Genomic DNA, 14,717 nt, shown 5'->3' on the forward strand with positions numbered 1-14,717 from the left:
CTAACACTAACCCTGACCGCTAAAACTAACCCGGACCGCCAACACTAAACCTGTCCGCTAACACTAACCCTGACCACTAACACTAACCCTGTCCATTAACCCTAACCCTGAACGCTAACGCTAACCCTGAACGCTAACACTAAAACTAACCCGGACCGCTGACACTAAACCTGTCCGCTAACACTAACCCTGACCACTAACACTAACCCTGTCCATTAACCCTAACCCTGAACGCTAACGCAAACCCTGACCGCTAACGCTAAACTTAAATCACCTAGAAAAAGCTAGTTAAGTTGTGGCCAAAAAGCTTTCCACATAAGGTCTCACTTCTCAGTTTACCTTCGTAGTTGGTCAAATTCATATTTAAGAGACAAGACCACCTACACCCTGTGTGGCCTAGAAGCAGGTGACTGCTTCATCAACATCCCCTCAGTTATGTGGCGTTAATGAGGTCTCTGTGGATAGTAGACCTGCCTGCTAGCAGGGACACACCAGAGGGGAGGGGAGAGGAGGGGAGGGGAGAGGGGAGGAGAGAGGGGAGGGGGAGAGGGGAGAGGAGGGGAGAGGGGGAGGGGAGGGGAGAGGGGAGGGGGAGAGGGAGAGGAGGGGAGGAGAGAGGGGAGGGGGAGAGGGGAGAGGAGGGGAGAGGGGGAGGGGAGGGGAGAGGGGAGGGGGAGAGGGGAGAGGAGGGGAGGGGGGGAGGGGAGGAGGGGAGGAGAGAGGGGAGGGGGAGAGGGGAGAGGAGGGGAGGAGAGGAGGGGAGAGGGGGAGGGGAGGAGGGGAGGAGAGAGGGGAGGAGAGAGGGGAGGGGGAGAGGGGAGAGGGGAGAGGAGGGGAGGAGAGAGGGGGAGAGGGAGAGGGAGAGGGGAGAGGAGGGGAGGAGAGAGGGGGAGAGGGGAGAGGAGGGGAGGGGAGGAAGGGAGAGGAGGGGAGGAGAGGAGGGGAGAGGGGGAGAGGAGGAGAGGGGAGAGGGGGAGAGGAGGGGAGGGGAGAGGAGAGGGGGAGAGGAGGAGAGGAGGGGAGGGGGGAGAGGAGGGGATGGGAGAGGGGGAGAGGAGGAATGGGGATGAGGAGAGGGGGAGGAGGAAAGTAGGGGAGGGAGAGGGGGATGAGGAGAGAAGAGGAGGAGAGGGAAAGGGGGATGAGGAGAGGAGGGGAAGAATGGGGATAAGGAGAGGAGAGAGAGAGGAGGAAGAGGAGGAGAGGAAGGGGGGTGAGAAAAAGAGATGGAGACTAAGTCCTCACAGACATCAGTCACATGATGCTAAGGCATCTATCAGATATAGACGCAGTCCTAATTATTTATTACTTAATAATTATTTATTTTAGGGAACCTTGTCTGTGTTTGTCTTTGTGCGCGCACACACAGACACACACACACACGCAGACACACACACACACACACACAGACACACACACACACACACACAGTGATGATGACAGATGTCGTTGCCTGGGGTTGGGGGAGGAGCTCAGCTGTGGCCCCACCTGCTCATTAGCTAGGGTCAGGGTCAAAGGTCACCACTGAGGAGTACTGCTGCAGGGCCATCACACGCAAACACACACAGCAGGCCTGTGTTGGGGTTATTAGCACACAGGCTGGTGCAGGAACAGATCACTGCAGCTCCTGAGAGGATTGTACACACACACACACAGTATTTTTTTTTTCTGTTCAGCCTGGAACAGTCTGTCCAACTCAGCAGAGAGGAATAGTTGTTGTCTGTCCCTGAATCACACTCACACTTACACACAACCACCTGTTTACACTGCTGCACTTAAGAAAATAAAACTGTTTAACATTCAGCAAACAGAATTATTTATGTGCCTGTAGTGCAGAGGGAATGAAAACAACACACACAAACAACTAGCAGGTCTCTGCCTTTTAACACACACAGAATGTGATCAAACTTCCCCCAAGACATTTAAATTGCTAATCACAGCACAGCTTTAAGATCACACACACAATGAATAATTTAGACATATGTCCAGCCAGCATAATTATTTAATTTCGACTCAAATCTCTCTTTTTTTCTAATCTGTCCAACCTTGAACATTAATGACTTTAATCCAGTGATGTTTAACGAGATGAAATTGTAATTACCGCGGCAACGCTCGTTATTTAAACCAGATCAAGGACAAAAGGGACCAGAGGGAGGGAGGGAGGGAGGGCGAGAGAGAGAGAGAGAGAGAGAGAGAGAGAGAGAAGTTACATGTCTGAAAGCCCATTATGACCCCACACTGTGACAGTAACCCTTAACCCCACAGTAGTATCTACAGCGGTAGTAGTATACACAGCCCACACTGTGCACACACACATACACACCTAATTCACCTTTCATATCCCAACCTTCAGGTCCAGTAGACATGCTCGGAAAACTTGTTTTCAGTATTTTACGCAGCACTACACTTTACACACACACACACACACTTCAAGACAGCCTCCATTTACGACTAATTGTCGACAGCTATGAACGCACCTCTTCAACAGGGTTTCCCATGCAGCCGCAGGGGCCAGGGCCCTGGGGTGTGGGTGCAGTTGAACGCAACTCTACGCAACAGTGTTTACCATGCTCCCCCCAAGCCCCTTACACCAGAGACACTACCTCAGCCTGCTATACTGTTGCATCAGGGAGGAGTGTGTGTGTGTGTGTGTGTGTGTGTGTGTGTGTGTGTGTGTGTGTGTGTGTGGAGAGGGAGAGAGAAAGAGAGAGAGACAGTGTGAATGTATGTATAATGTGTGAGAGACATGCTCAAGCATGCACACACATTACATACACACCATACACACACTGTAAAATATTTCACTGTAACTTTACAGTAAATTACTGGTTACTAGTTGCATTACTTTCACAGTAATTTTACAGTAATTCATTACAAATATTTCACAGTAATGTATTGCACGTTTTACAATAACTAACTGTAAACATTTCACAGTAAAATGCTATGCAATTACAGCGGTATTTTGTAACTTCACAGTTGTCATGCCATTGGATTACTGTGATATAGCAGTATGTAGTTGTGGAATTACATCGTCTTGCTGTATATAAATTAGTGATTGTCTGTAATTCAATGTTTTTTACTGTAAAAGTAATGCAACTAGTAGCCAGTAATTTACTGTACATTAACAATTTAAATAACACTGCAAAATACTGCAAATTTGACTGGTTAACTGTGATTTTACCACACAAATATGCTTTGGATTTGCTAAATTAATAATGATAACAAGTATTAAATTCACTATTAAATCCAACAATTTAACTTTCGGACTTCCCATGTACTGTTTTATATTGTTTACCATCAACCTGGAATTGGCTTCCATTGTAGGGGAGTGTAGCATGGGCCATCATAATTCTGACCATGATTCGTCATTATGCTCATTAACAATCACTGCAAAAGATCTGCAGCTCCTGTGCAGAGACAGGAGAACCTAGCAGAACAACCATCTCTCCAGCTCTCCATCGCAGCCATAGCCCACCTGAGAGGTCACGACAATTAGCCAGACTCGTTAGATCAGAGAGGTATATTAACATCGCATCGTTTGAGTATCGTAAGAGTCGAGACTTCAGGACCCCGGGTTCTGGACTGGATGGAGTGCTACAGAGATGGCGTTCTGCTAGGTTCTCCTGTCTGCACCAAAACTGCAGCTCTTTTGCAGTGATTGTCTCCTATACACTGAAGCTATGTAAGAGTGTCTCTTTTTAGTACAAGTTTACTGTGCAACACTAGTTCACTCCAATGTTAATACTTACCTATAAAAATAGCATTCGCGCTGACCCACAGCAGAGTTAGCTAATAGTTAATCCTAAATTTGGAGCTGGCATAAACCTACAAATTTGTATGTATAATTTGAACAGTACTTGCTACGAATCTTTAGCTGAGGCAAAATACTCGATGTTTCTATTTCACTGACGCCAGCCGCAAATTAGCCACCCTAGCTGAAGCATCGGCCATGTGAGACTTAGCTACCGTTAGCCATCAAACTCGATGAAAATGTTTGCAATCATGACGGATTTACTGGATTTGATGATTGAAATCAGTGAAGTACGGTATTAACGGTATTAAGTAAAACATAAGTACGCACATAAATTACTAGCAGCTAAATTGGATGACTGCAGATAGTTTACCGTTACAGAGCAAAAGTCACGATCCTGGCAGGCAGCGCCGAGGTGTAATGGTGGAAAAGAGAAACGGTTGAAAAGTGCGATTTCTGTGAGTGTACCTTGGACCTTTTCTATCGTGTGTTGTATCCACCTGTCTCTTCTTGATCCCACAATGCAGCGCAGTTCAAGTGCAATTCAAGTTTTACAGTAATGTACTGGGTTATCTCAAAGGATGATTTGAAAAGAGTATTTTACTGTAAAATTCCCAACAAAATGCTGTGAAATCCCGGTATCGTTTCTTTCACAGTAACTTACTGTGTCTACATTGATTTCACAGTAAATTCTACAATACAATTTTGGGATTATTGCAGTTAAAGCCTGTAAAGTTATAATACGTTGATTTATTGTGAAATATTGCAGTTAAATATTGTTAAATCCTGGTAACATTTTAGAGTGCATATTATACATTCACTCACACACTATATACACACTATACACACACAAAAAAAAAACAATAACAAGCCCAAGACGTTGGCGGGTGAAATATAAAACCCACACTATACACTCACTCTCTCTCTTTCTCACACACAAAATCAGCCCCAAACTTGCGAACTAGCGGTGAGAATGTCAATGCTCAGAGAGGTAGAAGGACAGGGTTAGATATACATTTATTCAGAGCCCAGCCAAGATCAAACAGCAACATTGATCTGCTCTTCTCTCTACCCAGCCTCCTCTTCATCCTCTCTCTCTCTGTCTGTCTCTCTCTCTCTCTCTCTCTCAAGAGTATCGACTTTTCTGGATGGTCCATCGTCATGACGACCCATGACCTGCTGTTGTGTTTTAATTCCTTGACCTAAAGCTCCTCTGGTCATGAACACCCAGAACACACACTCTGACCCAGAACACACACTGTGACCCAGAACACACACTGTGACCCAGAACACACACTCTGTTCCAGAACACACACTCTGACCCAGAACACACACTCTGACCCAGAACACACACTCTGTTCCAGAACACACACTGTGACCCAGAACACACACTCTGTTCCAGAACACACACTCTGACCCAGAACACACACTGTGACCCAGAACACACACTGTGACCCAGAACACACACTCTGACCCAGAACACACACTCTGTTCCAGAACACACACTGTAACCCAGAACACACACACTCTGTTCCAGAACACACACTGTGACCCAGAACACACACTCTGACCCAGAACACACACTCTGTTCCAGAACACACACTGTGACCCAGAACACACACTCTGACCCAGAACACACACTATGACCCAGAACACCCCAGGTCTTGGCATCAAGGTGTGAGCACACACACACAGCAGTGTGTGACCGAACCATGTTGTGTCACCGACCCGTCCTGTGGTGTGACACGTACACACACACACACAGACGTGTACACACACACCGCGTCCTGTGTTAGCGCTGACCGCCGTGTGAGGTCACCAGGTCAGTGTCCCTCCCCATGCCCGCTCCCTGCCTCGTTACTCATCTCTCCCCGACACGCCATTCCTCTTCCTGTCAGACCCCCTCCCTCCCCTCCATCCCTCCCTCCCCTCCATCCCCCCCCTCCCTCCATCCCTCCCTCCATCCTCCCCTCCATACCCTCCCTCCAACGCCTCCATCCCCTCCATCCCCTCCCTCCATCCCCTCCATCCCCTCCATCCCCTCCCTCCATCCCCTCCATCCCCTCCATCCCCTCCATCCATCCCCTCCCTCCCCTTCCTCCATCCATCCCCTCCCTCCGTCCACTCCTCCACTGGCACTGGTCCTTACCTCCCTCCTCTCCCTCCCTCCTCTCCCCCCTCCACCTCTGGGGCCAGAGCCCACCGTGTGAACCCCCCCTGGATCCTGGCTGAGAAGTTTCAGGGGACCTCCTCTTCTCCTCTCCTCCTTCACATAAAGCAGGTCACGGGCGGCCAGCCCTGCGTCTGTACATAAAGACAACAGTCTGCTGGCACCTCTGACCCACCCACCCACCGCTGTTTGAGAGAGAGCCAGTGTGTGTGTGTGTGTCTCAGGCTGAGGGGTAATTAGCTCCCAGGGCTGGGGTGGAGTTGGACCCCTCGCCTCCCCCTCGCCCCGCCCCTCACCCCCTGGAGTCCCCCTGGACTGTCCCAGACACAGCCTTCCTTTCATTAGGAGAGGAGGAGGATGGAGGGAGGAGAGAAAATGGTAGTGAGAGAAAGAGAGAAACAGAGAGAGGGACAGAGGGAGGGACAGAGACAGAGAGAGAGAGAGAGAGAGAGAGAGAGAGAGAGAGAGAGCTGGACAGAGTGAAAGCTCTTTTGGCCAGTGATAAATTGGTTGGCCTCGCAGGCTGGAGGGAGCGAGGGATGGATGGAGAGAGGGAGGAAGGGAGAGAGAGAATGACACGCAGAGGACAAGGAAGAAGTCACAAATACAGTCCAAACTCTGAGGAGAGGAGGGAAGGAACAGATCAAAATATCTCAAGATAAGGACGGGGGGGAGGGGGCAGACAGACAGACAGAGATAGTGTCAAGCCGCAGAGAGACTCCACACCAAAGGAGGGGTGAACAGCACCTATGTGTGTGTACTTTTCAAACAAATTGCTGTAGCTCAAGGCCCTTACCACAGCTCCTTCGTCCTCCAGCCCCCCAACCCAGAGACCACACAGCCAGCATGGTCAGGCCCCAGAAGTGGAATCAAGTATTGGCCATTAACATCAATTGGGGCCCTGTTCTGACGAGAGGAGTCCCTATCATCTCCAGTACCAGGGGCTGCCTGTCAGGAGGGATTCACACCCCATCAGAGAGCTGCTTCAGAGAGAGGGGGTGGAGGGTGGGGAGGATGGGGAGGATGGAGGGTGGGGAGGGGGTGGAGGGTGGGGAGGATGGAGGGTGGGGAGGATGGAGGGGGTGGAGGTTGGGGAGGATGGAGGGTGGGGAGGGGGTGGAGGGTGGGGAGGATGGAGGGTGGGGAGGGGGTGGAGGGTGGGGAGGATGGAGGGTGGGGAGGGGGTGGAGGGTGGGGAGGATGGAGGGTGGGGAGGATAGAGGGGGTGGAGGGTGGGGAGGGGGTGGAGGTTGGGGAGGGGTCCTTTACCTGCCAATTAGCTCTGTCTGCCCCCCCAGCCAGTTGAAAGTGACACGGTAAGAGTGGAGAGGGATGAGTTTGAGAACGAGAGGGGTGGAAAAGGAGAGATGTGTGGTGGAATGTGTAATTAGCAAGTTTCATGTAAGGAGTGCCCTTTGATTTATAATTCAGGAGCCAGTTAGTGTGTGTGTGTGTGTGTGTGTGTGTGTGTGTGTGAGAGAGAGAGAGTAGTGGGTGCCTTGAGTGATGATGCTCTTCTGAATTAGTGGTGTGATGGCTGGAAGCTGGACGCAGGGAGGCCACACACACACACACACACACACACACAGCAGTGTGTGTTGGACTCAACATCACAGGAGATCATGAGGGGGTCCAGTCCCACATCACACATCTGGACTGATTAAAGGACTGATTGAACACCCCACACACACACACACACGAAGAGGGAAGCTTCTCTCACCATGGATCACCTCTTTCTCTCCCCCACTTCCCCCTCCTCTACCTCCCCTCCTCTTCCTCCACCCCTTGCCCCTCCTCCTCTTCCTCCATAGTCAGTTCCCTATGGGTCCTCCCCCCTCCCCCCCTCCCCCTGGTCGTCCTGATCCCCCGATCAGCTCTTATCTGACGTCCTTAGAAAAGCTAATGTGCTGATTTTACGTTTCTAACCCGCCGTGATCCCCCACAATCCCCTCTGCCCCCCCTCTCCCCCTCCTCCCTCTCCGGCATGGCGAGGATCACACGTTCTGACGCTTTGATCACAAGTCCCCCCGGTTAACAGTACACACACACATAAAAAGTCTCACTTCCTTGACGATTGTTGCTGGGGCGGACTTTTTGCGGTTGATTTAACTTTACTTAAGTTAAAGCCAGTTGTGCCCCCCCCAAAACTCCTAAACGAGGACTCCTCTCCCCTCAGAGCAGCTCTCCGGAGCCCCAGGTCGGGGCCCGGGGGCCCCTAAGCCCCTCGATCTGGTCTCCCCCATCTTCATCAAGCCCATTTGCCAAATCTAAAAAAGAGCCAATAAGCTCAGCTTTCCACAGCAGCTCTGGGAAGTAATCCCTGTCTCTCTCTCTCTACCTCTCTCTACCTCTCTCTCTCTCTACCTCTCTCTCTCTACCTCTCTCTCTCTCTCTCTCTCTCTCTCTACCTCTCTCTCTACCTCTCTCTCTCTACCTCTCTCTCTCTCTACCTCTACCTCTCTCTCTCTCTACCTCTACCTCTCTCTACCTCTCTCTCTCTCTACCTCTCTCTCTCTCTCTCTACCTCTCTCTCTCTCTACCTCTCTACCTCTCTCTACCTCTCTCTCTCTCTACCTCTCTCTCTCTCTACCTCTCTCTCTCTCCCTCTCTCTCTCTACCTCTCTCTCCCTCTACCTCTCTCTCTCTCTCTCTACCTCTCTCTCTCTCTCTCTACCTCTCTCTCTCTCTACCTCTCTCTCTCTCTACCTCTCTCTCTCTCTACCTCTCTCTCTCTCTCTACCTCTCTCTCTCTCTCTCTACCTCTCTCTACCTCTCTCTCTACCTCTCTCTCTCTCTACCTCTCTCTCTCTCTACCTCTCTCTCTACCTCTCTCTCTCTCTCTCCCTCTCTACCTCTCTCTTTCTCTCTAACTCTCTCTTTCTCTCTCTCTCTAACTCTCTCTTTCTCTTTCTCTCCCTCTCTCTAACTCTCTCTCTCTCCCTCTCTCTCCCTCTCTCTCCCTCTCTCTCCCTCATCATCTGTCTTTTCTCTCTCTTTCCCTCCTCTCTTCTCCTCTCTTGTCAACTCCTCCTTCTCTCTCTCTCTGTGTCTTTCTCTGTCTCTGTCTAATCGATAGAGGTTGAGTGGGGGTGAAGCTCAGCTGTTTGGCAAGTTGGGCTGAAGAGGACAGATCTTCCAGATCCTGTGGACCTGGGTCAGGGTGATGAAACTGATGGCCTTGTTTCACTTCCTGGCTGTCGTAGGGGAGACAGGAGTCAAGTTCCACTTGATAGGAAAAGAAACGTTGACGGCGGCAGTAAACTGCTATAAACCATAACCATGATGAAAATAACAAAAAGATCTTGTTAAATTCAACTACTATTCAGAAACTTCTCTCAGGGTAAACTGTAAACCCAGATTAAAATTCAAATATTTTCCTTCAAACCGACTCTCAACTTCCAGCACTTTCCCACAATGCACGGACAATAACAGGTATTTTCCAATCAACTCCAGGTGTCAGAGCAGTTCTACTCATCTGGTCTGGTTCAAATCCTCCCCCTGCATGCCATGTGGGATGAAAGAGCCCGCTAGGTATAAGAGTAAGTACAATATTACAGTGTTCCTAAATTTATTCTTAAAATACCAGAATTCTTATCCTAAATCAGAAGCCCTAAAACAAGGACATGACAGTATTCCAATCGGAATATGTTGTGTTGCAGCCTTCCTACCCTAACCCTTCCTTCCATAACCATAACCCTTCCTGCCCTAACCCCAACCCTTCCTAACCTAACCCTTCCTGCCGTAACCCTTCCTAACATAACCCTTCCTGCCCTAACCCTAACCCTTCCTACCCTAACCCTTCCTAACATAACCCTTCCTGCCCTAACCCTAACCCTTCCTAACCTAACCCTTCCTACCCTAACCCTTCCTGCCCTAACCCTTCCTGCCCTAACCCTTCCTGCCCTAACCCTTCCTGCCCTAACCCTTCCTGCCCTAACCCTAACCCTTCCTACCCTAACCCTTCCTACCCTAACCCTTCCTAACCCTAACCCTTCCTACCCTAACCCTTCCTACCCTAACCCTTCCTACCCTAACCCTATCCCTTCCCTCCTCCCTCCTTGTTCTTGCCTCTGTCAGCCGGGCAGGACAGCGTGCTGCAGGGCAGCGCGCTGGAGATCCAGGCCCTGCCAGGTGCCTTGGCTGCTCCACCCCAGAAGCAGGCCCTGCCCGGTGGGGTACCATGTTCCATCACTCCCCTCCGCCCCCGGTCTGGCTCCATAATTAATACGTTGTTGTATCGAAGTTGAAGCGTTTGCCTCCAAAGTGTCCCTCCTTGCGGCCCGCCCCGCCCGGCCAACCTTTACACCAGCCTGACCTCTGTATCATGTGAAGGTTGCCGTGGAAACTTGGCTCGCCCCCGAGTGAAAACATCTGCTTCCCTCGCAGGAGGATGAGTGAAAGGGGGGGAAGTGTGTGTGGAGCAGGGGCCCTCTCCTCTGCTGGTTACAGTCAGGCGCAGCGAGAGAGAGCCCTTCTCCTGTCCTGACGCACTGACCCCCACATTTATAACCCACCACCAACAAGGCCACACTCCCACACAGACCTGCTACTCTCCATCACTGCCCCCTCCCCCCTGCTGGGCCAGTGTGGTCACCACACCACTGTGAGGGCGCCTCATGTCTTGTCTTCCCCCTATCACTGGCTGTCGAGAGGAGAGCAGGGAGAGAGGAGGAGGGAGGGAGGCATCTGGGGCTGCTCCCACAAAGTGGCGACTGTTGGAACGTTGACAGAAGCATCTGTCATCCCAGCCTTCACACCCTCACCTCCTGTCTGAGGCCTAGACTCCCTCCATCTCCCCTCCATCCTCCCCTCCATCCATCCATCCCTCACTCCCTCCCTCCTCCCCTCCATCCATCCATCCATCCATCCCTCACTCCCTCCCTCCTCCCCTCCATCCCTCCCTCCCGCTCTCTCCATCTCTCCACCATCCCGCCCTCCTCTTTCTTTCTCCATCTCTCCCTCTCCCTTCCTCTCCCTCTCCCTTCCTCTCCCTCTCCCTCTCCCTCTCCCTCTCTCTCCCTCTCCCTCTCCCTCTCCCTCTCCCTCTCTCTCCCCCTCCCTCCCTCCCTCCCTCCCTCTCCCTCTCTCTCTCTCTCCCTCTCTCTCTCTTGTAGACAGCTCTCGCACGCCTCCCCGAGTGAGCCCTGCATCCTGTCCTGAACACCAACGCCACAGTCATCTGGCCTCCACAGTCAAACACACACATCTGAGAAAAATCACACTTCCTAAAGAAGGAGTGTAAAAAAAACTAAACAATAGAATCTATAGTCTTAAAGTTGTATATGTTTAGTTTTTTTTTTACGTCCAAAAGTATTTTAGGATCCTTATTGTGGATAATGGACCTAGCAGTGACACTGCCTTGTACCCCTCTCCACCTCTGGGCCCATATGCTTGTTCTCTGTCGTGAACATTCAGACACGCGTCCAGAATCACCAAGACAACTTCATAAACAAACACACCAGCCCCCCCCCCCCCCCCCCCCCTCGGAGCCCCCTCACCCCTACGGAGCTAATGAACACACTGACCTGCCTAGCGACCACTTCATCATCCTCCAATGGCACCCCCAGGCCACCCCCCCGATGGGCTGAAGGGTTGCCAGCGGCAACAGGAAGGATGCCAATCCACGGGCACGACTGACACACACACACACACAGTCTCAAGGACATCATCGCTCACTTAACTCTGGGAAGGTGCCCTTCACACGATGCCACAGACAAACACACTTCACCCTCTTCCTCCAGGCAGGCCTCTAACTGGCCTGCTCTGCTGCCCTCGTCTACCACTCAGAGGATGTGCATCCCTCTCTCTCCCCCCTCTGTCTCTCTCTCTCTCTCCCCCCTCTGTCTCTCTCTCTCTCTCCCCCCTTTGTCTCTCTCTCTCTCCCCCCTCTGTCTCTCTCTCCCCCCTCTGTCTCTCTCTCTCTCTCTCTCTCCCCTCTGTCTCTCTCTCTCTCCCCCCTCTGTCTCTCTCTCTCTCCCCCCCCTCTGTCTCTCTCTCTCTCTCTCCCCCCCTCTGTCTCTCTCTCTCTCTCTCTCCCCCCTCTGTCTCTCTCTCTCTCTCTCTCCCCCCTCTGTCTCTCTCTCTCTCCCCCCTCTGTCTCTCTCTCTCTCCCCCCCCTCTGTCTCTCTCTCTCTCCCCCCTCTCTCTCCCTCTCTCTCTCTCCTGCTCTCTCTCCCTGCCTGTCCCTGTCTCTCCCCCCTCTCTCTCTCTCTCTCTCTCTCTCCCCCCCCTCTCTCTCCTTCTCTCTCTCCTGCGCTCTCTCCCCGCCTGTCCCTCTCTCTCCCTCTCTCCTGCTCTCTCTCCCCGCCTGTCCCTCTCTCTCCCCCCTCTGTCTCTCTCTCTCTCTCCCCGTCCCTCTCTCTCTCCTGCTTTCTCTCCCCGCCTGTCTCTGTCTCTCCCCGCCTGTCCCTGTCTCTCCCCCCTCTCTCTCTCTCTCTCCCTCTTTCTCTCTCTCCCTCTCCCTCTCTCTCTCTCTACGTGAGATCAAGATCACAGAGCAGGAGGGGGACACAGAGATGGAGGGATGGAGGACAGCAGGACATCCAGTCCCTGAGAGAGAGAGAGAGAGACGGGGGGAGGAGACACTGTGCCAACATCTCGTCTGCCAGGGTGAAGGGTAGTCACCTTCCCTCCTCCCCCCTCCCCCCCCCTCCCTCCCCTCTGGTCGTGTGTGAGCAGCAGCCCCACAGAGCTGGCCAGGGTCCAACACTAAGGCCTCTCACCTCCCAGCCCAGGTAGAGCTCCTGGTGTCTCCTCCTCCCAGCGCTGCTGCTGCTATTCCTGGTTCCTGGGGCGGCTCTCTCTCCTCTCCTCTCATCACGCCCTCCTCCTCTCTCTCCTCTACTCCCTCCTCCTCCCCCCTCCCCCCTCCCCCTCTCTGGGGCCAGAGGGCTGACCAACCTGTCCTTCACATTCATCAGCCTCACCTCCTATTGTCTTCCACACAAATGTTAATGTGCTTGTCATACAGCATCTCTCAAACACACACACCGGCCAACGCGCTGTGGCCGTAAAGACAGGTCACCTTCATAATGCACAATCCTGCCTGCTGGGTTTCTTTCAGATCGAGAGAAAGAGGCATTGCCAGAGACTACTGAGGGAGGGGGAGAGAGAGAGTGTGTGTGTGTGTGTGTGTGTGTGTGTGTGTGTGTGTGTGTGTGTGTGTGTGTGTGTGCGCGCGCGCGAGTGAGGCCAATATGGAAAAGTTAAAATAGGCCACAGACGGCGGTGATAGCAGGTATTCTCTCTTGTAATGTTGGAGCCAGTAGAGGGCAGTAAGACGGTTTGGTTTGTTAAGTCCATAGAAAACACACGGCGCAAAACCTAACTTGCCCACAAGATGTCGCCTTTTCACAGAAGTATTTCATACATACACGGGAAAGCAATTAAAAACCGCTAATTTAAAATAGCAAGATATAACTATCAGGATTAAAATACTACCAAAAACACAGACAGACATTGTCCATCAGCACCACAGTGAGCACACATTATAATGACAGATAATTGAGGACATTATAACGTAGCAAAAATGTTTTAACGTTACTGCTCAAATCCTAGATAGCTACAGCTAGCCTAGCAAGCTACTTTAACTATGTGGGTATAAACCTTACCTTCGTAATTGTTGATATAGGTTGAAACATACACAATTTGAACCTTTTCCAGCAACATAGAATCCTTTGCACATCGTTGATTATTATGTAGGGAAGACAACCGTAACTCCTCATAAACACCGGCATTTTGTGTTTGAGAACTAACTTTTTTTTTCTTTTTTTTAAGCGTTTGACAACTAACGTAACCATGAACGTAACTGCTCGTGACTGGAAGTCGTTGATTTGTCTTATGCAATATGCGGAAGTGATGCGTGCATAGTGGATTCTCTGGCGGATAGAGCATAGACCAGAGCCATAGAAAAAGATCTAGAAAAATATTTCTCTATGGCTCTGGCATAGACATAATAAAGAATCTATGTAAAGAATAGACGCCGCGTCGAACGCTACTGCCTACTGGTGGAATGCTGCACAGTTTATTCTGATGCTAAGCAACTAGGAACTTGATCTTTCCAAGATGGCGGCCGCATTTCTTGCGCCCAGCAGCCAATGCGGCGACCATTCTTTATTATGTCTATGGATAGACTGGCTTTGATTGAAGCAAAGTGGGCGAATGCAAGTTAAGGTGGAAATGTCAGTTGGTCTTCCGTCAATGTGCCAAGCGTAACTATTGGCGTTTCGGTCATCATCAAGGCAAAATTTCATTTTATAATGATTAAGAATTTGAATAATCATGTACTAACATCATATATAAATATTTAGGTATTTATACATTTTTCATACTTTAGTTTTCATTGGTTTGGCGGCCCACCTGTATTACATTAGCGGACCACTAGTGGGCCGCGGCCCACAGGTTGGTAATCGCTGCTGTAGATTAGGTTTATGATCATATGTTTTTGAGTTAATGTAATGTCGTTTTCCATTTGGGGGAGCGTGTTTTGTATTGGGGGGAGGTGAACAAGTCATCCTATTTGGGGATGAGTTTACTCGTATTCGGAGGGAGTGTTTTCATTTGGGGGATGTACTCATATTAGGGGGTGTGTTGCACTTCAGGGCCACCGTAGAATGGTAGGCCTACTGCTGGATTGTTCAACATCAGAATTCGATGCTGATCGAAAGCAGCTTTTACAAAGTTGTTTTTGTTGAGTTTAATGTGAAGCTTGTATAGCCTATATTTGTATTTAAATGTGAAGACATCACTTTGCACTCTTTAACAGGTGCAACTAATGATATCAACTTAGTGCTTTGG

General features: G+C 50.7%; 1 long non-coding RNA gene across 1 annotated transcript in view; it reads right to left on the minus strand.

Annotated features, from left to right (window-relative positions):
* Nucleotides 1–14,289, minus strand: part of LOC146237123 (uncharacterized) — a 104,410-nt gene extending 90,121 nt beyond the window's left edge. Inside the window, exon 1 of the long non-coding RNA XR_014740983.1 lies at nt 13,527–14,289. This is a non-coding gene — a long non-coding RNA (uncharacterized LOC146237123). The remainder of the gene's footprint in view (nt 1–13,526) is intronic.
* Nucleotides 14,290–14,717: the final 428 nt, after the last annotated feature.

The sequence above is a fragment of the Hypomesus nipponensis genome, chromosome 22, assembly GCF_054491055.1.
Source record: "Hypomesus nipponensis isolate SF chromosome 22, ASM5449105v1, whole genome shotgun sequence".
NCBI classification, from domain to species: domain Eukaryota; kingdom Metazoa; phylum Chordata; class Actinopteri; order Osmeriformes; family Osmeridae; genus Hypomesus; species Hypomesus nipponensis.